At 42.6% G+C, this 9,113-nt stretch overlaps 1 long non-coding RNA gene across 1 annotated transcript; it reads left to right on the forward strand.

Annotated features, from left to right (window-relative positions):
* The first annotated feature begins 7,858 nt into the window (after window positions 1-7,858).
* Window positions 7,859-8,819, forward strand: LOC146186217 (uncharacterized). The gene is made up of 2 exons (XR_014707847.1): window positions 7,859-8,206; window positions 8,695-8,819. It is a non-coding gene; the product is annotated as an uncharacterized LOC146186217 (long non-coding RNA).
* The last annotated feature ends 294 nt before the right edge of the window (window positions 8,820-9,113 follow it).

The raw sequence follows: 9,113 nt of genomic DNA on the forward strand, positions 1-9,113 counted from the left end.
ATGGACACATCAATTATGGCTCCCTTTGAGAACCCTCGTTTCCAAATATGCACTTTACCTCTCGCTTAATTAATAATTAGCCCCACCGGGGTGGTGCAGTGGTTACTGCGCTCGACTACAGTTCCCAATATTGAGGGATCGAATCCTGGTCTCGGCGGCCGCTTTTTGGTGTAGGCGAAAAGCCAGGCGCCTGTGTGCTGTGCGAAGTCAGTGCACATTAAAGAATCTCAGGTGGTCCGAAGTCCTCCACTACGGCGTCTCTCATAGCCTGTGTCGCTTTATGACGTTGAACCAAACCAATTACTAATTAATAATTAGTTCACAGGAAAGAAAAGGTGCAGTATCTGTCACACTTGTTCTGTGGACACCTGCAACGCACTGTAGGGAAAGGGAGGAAGGTGGGTGTAAAAGCGGAGAGAGAGAAGGAAGTGCAGTAGTGGAGAGCTTCAGAGTAATTTCGACCATCTGGGCATCTTTAACGCGCGCGCTAACATTGCACAGCACACGGACACTATTTCATTTCACCTCCATCGAAACGCAGCCGCCGGCGGTCGGGATCGAGGCCAGGCACTTCGGCACAGTAGTCGGGCGTCTTACCACTGCACCACTGTGGCGGGGCCATTTAACGACTAATCTTTCAATATTTGGCTATATTATCCCAAACATGCACTCTCGCTTGTACACTAGTTAGTTGTAAGATAGCACCTTACATGAGACTCTACCCGACATTGATATACATCTCCACTTTATCCAAGCTTCATCACAACGAGCCTGGTGGTCAGAGGCACATATTCTCGATGTGTTGTCAACTCAGTGCCTGTCGGATTTGTAGTAGCCATTGTACGGCCCTTGTCTACGACTGATACGTAAGTGTAAGCGATACATTATTCGTGACCTGTATTAACCACAGTTTTGTATTGTCGCTTCTTGTCAGGAAATAGTTTTGTCATCTCTGGTTACTGTTCGGAGGCGGATCTGCTATTTCTGTGTTTGTGTTGTGAGGCCATTTAATATAGATGCGGGAGATATACAACGTATAATATCCTCAGGGAGATCTTAAGTACTCAGGTGCATTTGCGGTGTTTTCAACAAACATTCAAAGCCTCAGCAATTGTGTGTTTTGAAATGATCAGTGAAAATTCCAGTCAGTTCGTCGAAACATCTTCACTTTAATATTTCGCAACTGAAAGAAAAAAAAAAATATGTGTTTATCCTGAATACCGCCATATGTTCAGTTCTGTGCTATATCTCCCCAGCAGCGAACGACGGTCATAGATGAGGTGAATACTTCGAGAAATAATAGAAGATACGTCATGCCAATTGCAAGATACGGTTTGCAATTTAGTAGAGCCTAAATTGCATTCAAAGAGGGTCAAAAAAGAGATACAAAAAAAAAATGCACGGATAATACATGTACTTATCTTCGTGTTCTCGGAGAAAAAAATATAAAACAAAATATGAAAGATGTATGCAAGCACATTCTGGGCAATCGATGCGGAAGGATACTATTCATAAAGTTGTATGAAAATGTAATTTGGACTTATAACAGAAAGGAAACGCTGCACAGTTTAACACCTACTTTGAATCTGTTTTACTATAACTCTATATACATGTGAGTGAACCTGTCAAAAATGAACAAAGTATCCTTTTCAGTTGATGACACATAATAAAACTGCGGATAATTATTGTAAAATCGGCACGCTGCTTCTATCATAATTACATTCCATAAACGTGGTGAGTAAATTGTTTCATTTCTGCCGCCTTTTTTGTTACTTTAGAATGAGACGACTTTCTCCTCCTGCTCGTCCTCATGACTAGAAAACAAAAACGCTGTTCTGCTTATAAAGGTAAAGGACCCCTGTAACGGTACTCTCAACAATATTCTGTTGCAAAAAATTCTGGAGGTTGTCTTTGTGAGATTTCGATTTAAATATGAAAGCTCTGAAAAGTTTACAAAGTTTTAAAATTTCATCCTAGCGACCGTTCGCAACCGACTACGGCAACACCATCCCATGCACTTTCTTCCCGATTACATCATCGGTGCTTTCTGGGTGCGCCCACTCATTGTACGCTCTTAAGTGAGGTGGGCGGGACGGGACACGGTGGAGCGCCATCGCGATTTGTTTTCTTCATTATTTTAGTGTGCTAAGTTGAGAGGAGGAGAGCAGGAGCATCACATTTGATCGCCGATACGTTCGATACGCGCTAAAAAAGCCAGCTCAATAATTTTTGTTTTGCGGAGAGGACTGCTGAAATATGCATTGCTCGTTCGCGTTTTCTAGCTTAAGTAAATAGTCTTTCATGGGCCGTTTAAAAAGCTAAACACAAAATATCCATCGACATATGTTCTTCTCAGTTTAAGAAAAGCGTACTAGAACATAATATGTATTGCAACTTCATAGCTCACTTAATAGAAAAGCCCCGCCGGGGTTGTGCAATGGTTACTGCACTCGTCTAGTGTGCCGAAGGATGCGATATCGAATCCCGGCCTCGACGGCCGCTTTTCGCTGGTGGCGAAAAGCAAGGCTCCCGTGTGCTGTGCGATGTCAGTGCGCGTTAAAGAACTCCACTTGGTCAAAATTTCTGGAGCCCTCCACTACGGCGGCTCTCATAGCCTGAGTAGCTTTGTGACGTTAAACCCTACAAACAAACCAAACCAGCTTAAAATAAAAGGGTGTGCACGATTTCGTCATGATTTTAATAAACCTTCCGGCTGCGCACAATTTGTGGAATTTTCTTGATAATGCAGTATCAATTATCAATGGTAAGCAGTTTCGTGATGTTTTTTCAGCTTTCCGAACACGTCTGACTTTGTTGCACATAGCTGCTTACTGGAAAATTGTCTACGCAAAGTATATATGCCGTCCTATATGTTGGATTGACGGTTATGTGAGAAACAAAAACGGCATGTTAATTGGATTAACGGTTATGTGTGTGAAAAAAACAGCATGTCAATTGTGGGTAACGGGACGAGGTTGTCGCGCAAAATACTATTGTCCGGCGCTCTTGGGAGCTCTCCTGGGGCCATTTCTTTTTGATTTTTACTACTCATTAAATATGCATGTAAACAGGTCTCCAGGCTTGCGAGATTGCACGCAGAAGATTATTGCATCTGCCGGGGCTGGAGTTAGTTAAGGGAGGGTAGTCAATTATACAGTGATTAATGCCTTATATTAGTATTGCGGAAAATGAAATGTGACACAGTTTTCCAAATCATAAGTTATAAAACTAATAAACAGACGTCCTACCCTAGAGAATACATTCAATTTATAGCGAAAATTTCGCCATACTATGAAGTTTAAGAAGACTAAATGATGTCAGCATCTTTTAAGTTTTTGTGTTACTGAGGCATCAAGTGTTCCTAAGAAGTAAGATATGTTATTAAACTAACGAATTGTTTTTGATGTATAATTTCAAGAGGCATTCAGCATTACTGTTTTACAAAAAGAAAATTGTTCAGAAACAAACTACAATATATGGGACAGCAAAAGGCACAAGTAGATACGTAAAGCTGAAACAATCAATGAGGATCCGTGATTTTTGATCTACATATTTATGACGCCTTTGATTCTGGACATTCTTTGTAATTTTTTACCATTAGCAGGTGGACTGAAGAAGTTGCTTTCACACGTGACAAGTATCATGCGTGAAACGCAATAACATGAATATGGCCTGTCCAGCAGGCGAGTTCCGTCATGCGTAAAGCGCATATGACAAGGTCGGGTGGGGTTGGGAGTAAAGAATGCCAAAAGGGATGAGAAAATATACGCACAAACGGGTCCGACATCAGAAGCAACGAAGAGACGGATGCATTAGCGCTTTTAATGCGGCTACCTAATTTTTTCTTTAATGGCTTTTACTCCCACTACCACGACTTGCTGAGACAGGAAGTTTTCCTTTCCGCACCACTGAACGTACAAATAAAGAAGAGGCCAGAACCGCTGAGTTCCATTTATTTTTAATACGCGCTCACCACTTCTACTCTACGTAAATTTAATTCTTTCTTGCTTTGTTTTTGATTTTCCTTTTCTCCTCGCGCGAGCGTTTTCAGCCCTTGTTGATTTGACTTCACTTATGAAATACCAGGACGCTGTGCTCACGGCGTAAGTTCTTTTTCGACTGTGCTGTGTATTTTGTCCATTCCATCTCCCAATGGTGACGGATATATATATATGTGTGTATATATATATATATATATATATATATATATATATATATATATATATATATATATATATATATATATATATATATATATATATATATATCACAGAAGATGAAATATACTCATTAGCAGATATGCGGACAAGGAAAGGGGAAAGACCAGGAGCACATTTGAATAGAGATATCGTTCGTTCGGAGTGGCACATGAGGTCACGAGTTTAACAAGTTATAAACTTCTTGGTAGCAAAAGGGACGTGTATTTCTTGAACTTGAAGATTCGAGATTCTTTACATCGATTTCACAGGCTATAATATTGCCAATTGTTTTTTTATTTAGTAGGAATGAAATAAAACAAGGCAAGCGCTTGCCTCTCTCTTCGCAGGTTTCCTGCCGTAACTTCCCTGGAGGTAAAAGAGTTGAACCCCGGCTCGAAAACACTGGGATAGGAACCTGACACTGGATAGGGATATTTCTGACATGGGAACCGCATCGAACATAGGGAGGAAGGAGAGTAAGAAAGAGAAAGCAGCACAAGATGGAGAAAGAAGTATTGAGGACGCAATCAACAGAAGCATAGCTTTGATTTTCCTTGGAGGATATCAGGAACAGAAACACGCCTTTGCAGTCACAGTATTGTCCGCACAAGCACGGCTTTCTTCATTCTTTTGCGTGTAATTGTTATTTCCGGTGAAAACAAGCGGATCGATGTGTCAGCTGAAGAATACAAAAGTGAAGGTTCGAACGTTGTCACATATAGCGCTTGGAAGGAATGTGAAAGAAATTGCCATGCAAGAAAGGATAAGCGTACATTCATTGCATATTTGCTGGATCTTTACCAATACCGAATGGGCGACGCCTGATTGGAAGCTGTAGCATTATATAAGGCATGCCACTGGATCTCCTAAAGCGCAATGACATTCAATAATAACCTTGCCGCGCTAGTGACGGAACAATCCCGCCGTGTTCGGTCACGTCGGACCGTGTCGTAAATATTTGGCTACTCGTGGCGCGCTGCGATGTTCGGGAGCTGTCGTTTCTGGATGAATGGATGGAATATGGGAGCGTGCCATTTGAAACGGGGTGGCAGCAGTAGCTATCATGCTCATTTTTCTCCCTATATCTCAATTATTGTTTTAGATTGGTTAACTATACCATCATTCTATTTATTAAATTTTGTTTCTACATTACTAACATTATGCCACTATTCTGCTTTTAAGCCATCAATCTTCCAGTCGTTTTTTGCTAGCTTCCACAGCCGGTTTATTCACCCGGCCACTGGTATCTCTAAATCCCAGAGCTTCAGGAACAGTGACTGCGCCTGCATTAAGTTCCGGATGGATACCATTACATTCGACTATAATATGGTCAATTGTTTCACTGGAGTTACCACATACAGCACATGCGTCACCTTCATTGTTAAATTTCGTTTTGCAGCTGCGTGTTCTAAGGCACCCTGATCTAGCTTCAAAAGGAGAGCACTGCCTCTTGAGTTATCAAAGAAAGCTTCCTTCCTGATCTGCCTTTTCCACTTGCGGTATAATTCCACACTCTCTTTGTTTTCCATCGAATTTATCCAATTTTACCTTCTGTGTTTTTCAGCTGTTGCTTAACGCTCTTTATTTCTCCGTCATTGTGACTACGATACTTCGTAGATAGTTTTCTAGTTCTTTTTATTCATTGTGAGTCAATGCTTTTTAAGTATAGGTATTTAAATACTTAGCTGCCCATCTGTTACTGTCGAATTTCCTCAGGCGTTCCTCATATAAAAAAATTTTGAGGACGCTTAAGCTTCGCCTTCAAGAGTGGAACGCGATAGCGTTATTGCACCTCGTTCGCACCGCCCACTCATTCGCTCGGTATGCTCTTGTGTCACACAAAGACATAGTTTTCATACTCAACACTTCTAAGTGCACTGTACAACTTTTTTGTAATTATTTGTTCAAACAAGTGCTTCTCACAATCTACATTATCGCACTGTGTTGTGCACACTACAACGTTTCTTGCTTCCGTGTTCCTTTAGCGTTCACACAAGAGCGAGCGCGCAAGGCCCTGCAATACAACACCCGTCGACCTGCCAAGGAGTGTAAGACAATGCGCTACGGCGCAGCAATCACTGATGAGGCGCCCCGCGTCGGACTTTGCACTCACGAATCACGCGGTGAGCGCCCAGCAACGCACCGTTCGGCGCGGCAACGAAACGTGCGCCTGAGCAAGCGGAACGAACCAAAGAACTCGGTGTCTCGGAGGGAGAAACCCTTACAAAAATGAGTTTTGAAACTCTATTGTTGGACTATTGACCGCCTTTTGAATTTATTGAATTTCGATAGACATTCAACCCCAGCTGAGTGCAATCTTTACAGGGCCCACAGAATTTTCATTGTGTTCTACCCAATCGACTTTTTGTGCTATTTTTTCTATGTGCTTTTTGTTGTCAGTTTTCAACGTTCACGAACAATTAGCGTGTACTGTTCAAGCTGACCCATGTTTTTAAGTAGTTTTAGGCACAAATGATAAGAACATGATGTGACAATTTCGTTATGAATTTTTGGTCTCACTTGTAATCAACTATTGGCCACATTCTGCAAAGGGAAATATAAGAGCAGCATGCAGTTGCGTGCTCGTTCATGTTATATAAAAGTACATATTAACGGTGCACACTTAGCTCAAGCTTCGCAACACAGTGAAAATATGCCCTAAAAACTTCATGATGGCAAAGCCTCCACTAATAATGCAAATACATCGTTGAATGTCAGTCAGAATCCGTAATGAATCAGCTTCTGTATGTCGCAGAAGGTAACTTTAGTGGTAGGACATATTTTATATTTATCATAAAACAAGTTCAGTGAGTCATCATACTAACAAACAGGATCCTAGATTGAACCTACCATGTAGGGCAGGACAAAGCTTTTTTAAACCAGTTGCAAAGTTCACTATATATATGCTTCAGGGTCTGACATTCTGCCCAAGCCTAGGTATTTTTGCCCGTAGCTTTTGCCGCAAAATGAGGTGCAGTCTGTATTGGAATCCTGTATGTCTTTGGAGAATTTAACTGTTATTTTTTTCTTTTCCTTCCTTTCTTAAAGTGGACACCATGCTAAAATGAAGTCACTTTAAACATTGAGGGGTTCTAATAATGACGGATTGATCCCACGCATACTCTAGAGTTAACACGCATAGCAAAAACATTCGCGTATGAAATAAAAAGAAAAAAAAAATAGGATTACACGCGTCTTCTATCCGCGACTCGTCTTTTCAAAGAAGCATTCGGCCACTGCCTTGCTACTGTCCACACCCATCTTTCCCCCGTGCCGCGAACGGCGCCAGCATGTCCGGAGGGTCGAGAGTTACTTCCTGTCGGCTGGGGGGAAAAAGGGGGAGGGGGGGAGGGGTTGCTCCCTCTGGGTCTCTGCTCTCTGCCTTCTCCGTGGTTTGTCTTCACGGAGATGACCTTGGCTGCAGCATAGCTCGCGCAGCGGGGGCGGCGGCTCCCCCTTTTCACCGAAGCTGTTCTTCCGCGCCCTGTTTTCTTTGCACGCGGACGCGGGTACGCTGAGTGCGGCGATGTGCCAGTTCAGTTGGCGTTTTCCCGCCACCGTGGTCGCATCTTGCACTGTGAGCGAAGCACCGTATGTAGGTTTTTCGCTGGTGATTATCACGAAGATCGTTTTGTTCAAATTTGAGCGCGAACGTACGCATTTAAGTCTTCGGAGGAATCCGCTCTTGGGTGGCAGCTTCTGCGCAAGGAGGACGTGTTTAAGAAGTTCAACAGTCGCAGGCGTTTTGGATTCTGGGCGAAAAGCCGGCACGGGCGGAGGGAGCGTCTGCACTTTGGTGAGAGTTTTACTTTTTCCTATTCGTGTTTGTGCCAGTCTTGTACAGTGTGTGCTACAAGGGGAAGCGAGCATGTAAATATTTCTAGCAGGCAAGCCAGCCTCGTCGGAAAAAAAGGAGGGAGAGAGAGAGAACCAGGCTTGTCTCTAACGCGGACGCTGGGGCCGATGGAACGCCAGTTGGGATGGCGACATTTTCTTTCTTTTACAAGGTGACCGTTTTTGACGGATTGTTCGGCACAGTGCTGTACTCTTTCGATACGCTACTCGCGCTGAGACGGACACATTATCGAGATCATAATATGCCTCTGTCACACATTGTGGATTATTGAATCTGTGCAGCTCCACCATTTTTGCAGTGTTTGTTTTTGTTTCCACTCATTTTGGTGCCTATAGTTGGTAATTCTGCTTCAAGTTTTCTGGGTAGTAATGCTTGTGACTTGCACTTTGCTATTTATATTCACAATAGGATCTTTGACGGCAGCATATATTGTTTATCAGGGAGAAATGAACGATGTGGCAGTGCTGCCGAGCTGTGGAAGCGGCGGTCGATGCCGTCTAAGCAGTGAAAGACAGTGACAACTCATTTTAGACAAGAAATTTCTTGAGCTATGACGTGGAGCAGCGCACAAATGCCTTTCCTCTATTTTTAAGTTAGTATATACCGCAACTTAATTATGATTTATATTGTTTATTTCAGCATCACATGCGAGGAGTTCCCGGACGTATCAGCGTTTTACGCAAAGAATAGCCTGGCGTCATACCTTGCATATGAATTGAAATAAAGCAAATAAACAGCCCAGCTCATGTTATGGGTTCACCAAAGATGCATATTTTTTCTTTCTCATTAACGCGCATTTTTTATTCTGTGTTCCCTTTCCGCTGCGGATTAACAGAAAATGCTGCGTGATCAACGGTTAGCCGGGAGCAGGCACGAGGTGGTTTACATTAATGCAAAAGTAGAACAGCACATATCCTTGCTGCGGTCAGTCAACACATTCTATGTTCTGCTCGATCAATCAACAATTTAGTCAGTTTAGTGTAGGTTAATGAGTGAGTAAGTATAATGGGGCTTAAAAGATCAAGATCTGTTTTGTTCTTTTATGCCTCACTATGCTT

This window comes from Amblyomma maculatum, chromosome 6, assembly GCF_055883805.1.
Source record: "Amblyomma maculatum isolate TAMU_Amacu chromosome 6, ASM5588380v1, whole genome shotgun sequence".
Lineage (NCBI taxonomy): Eukaryota > Metazoa > Arthropoda > Arachnida > Ixodida > Ixodidae > Amblyomma > Amblyomma maculatum.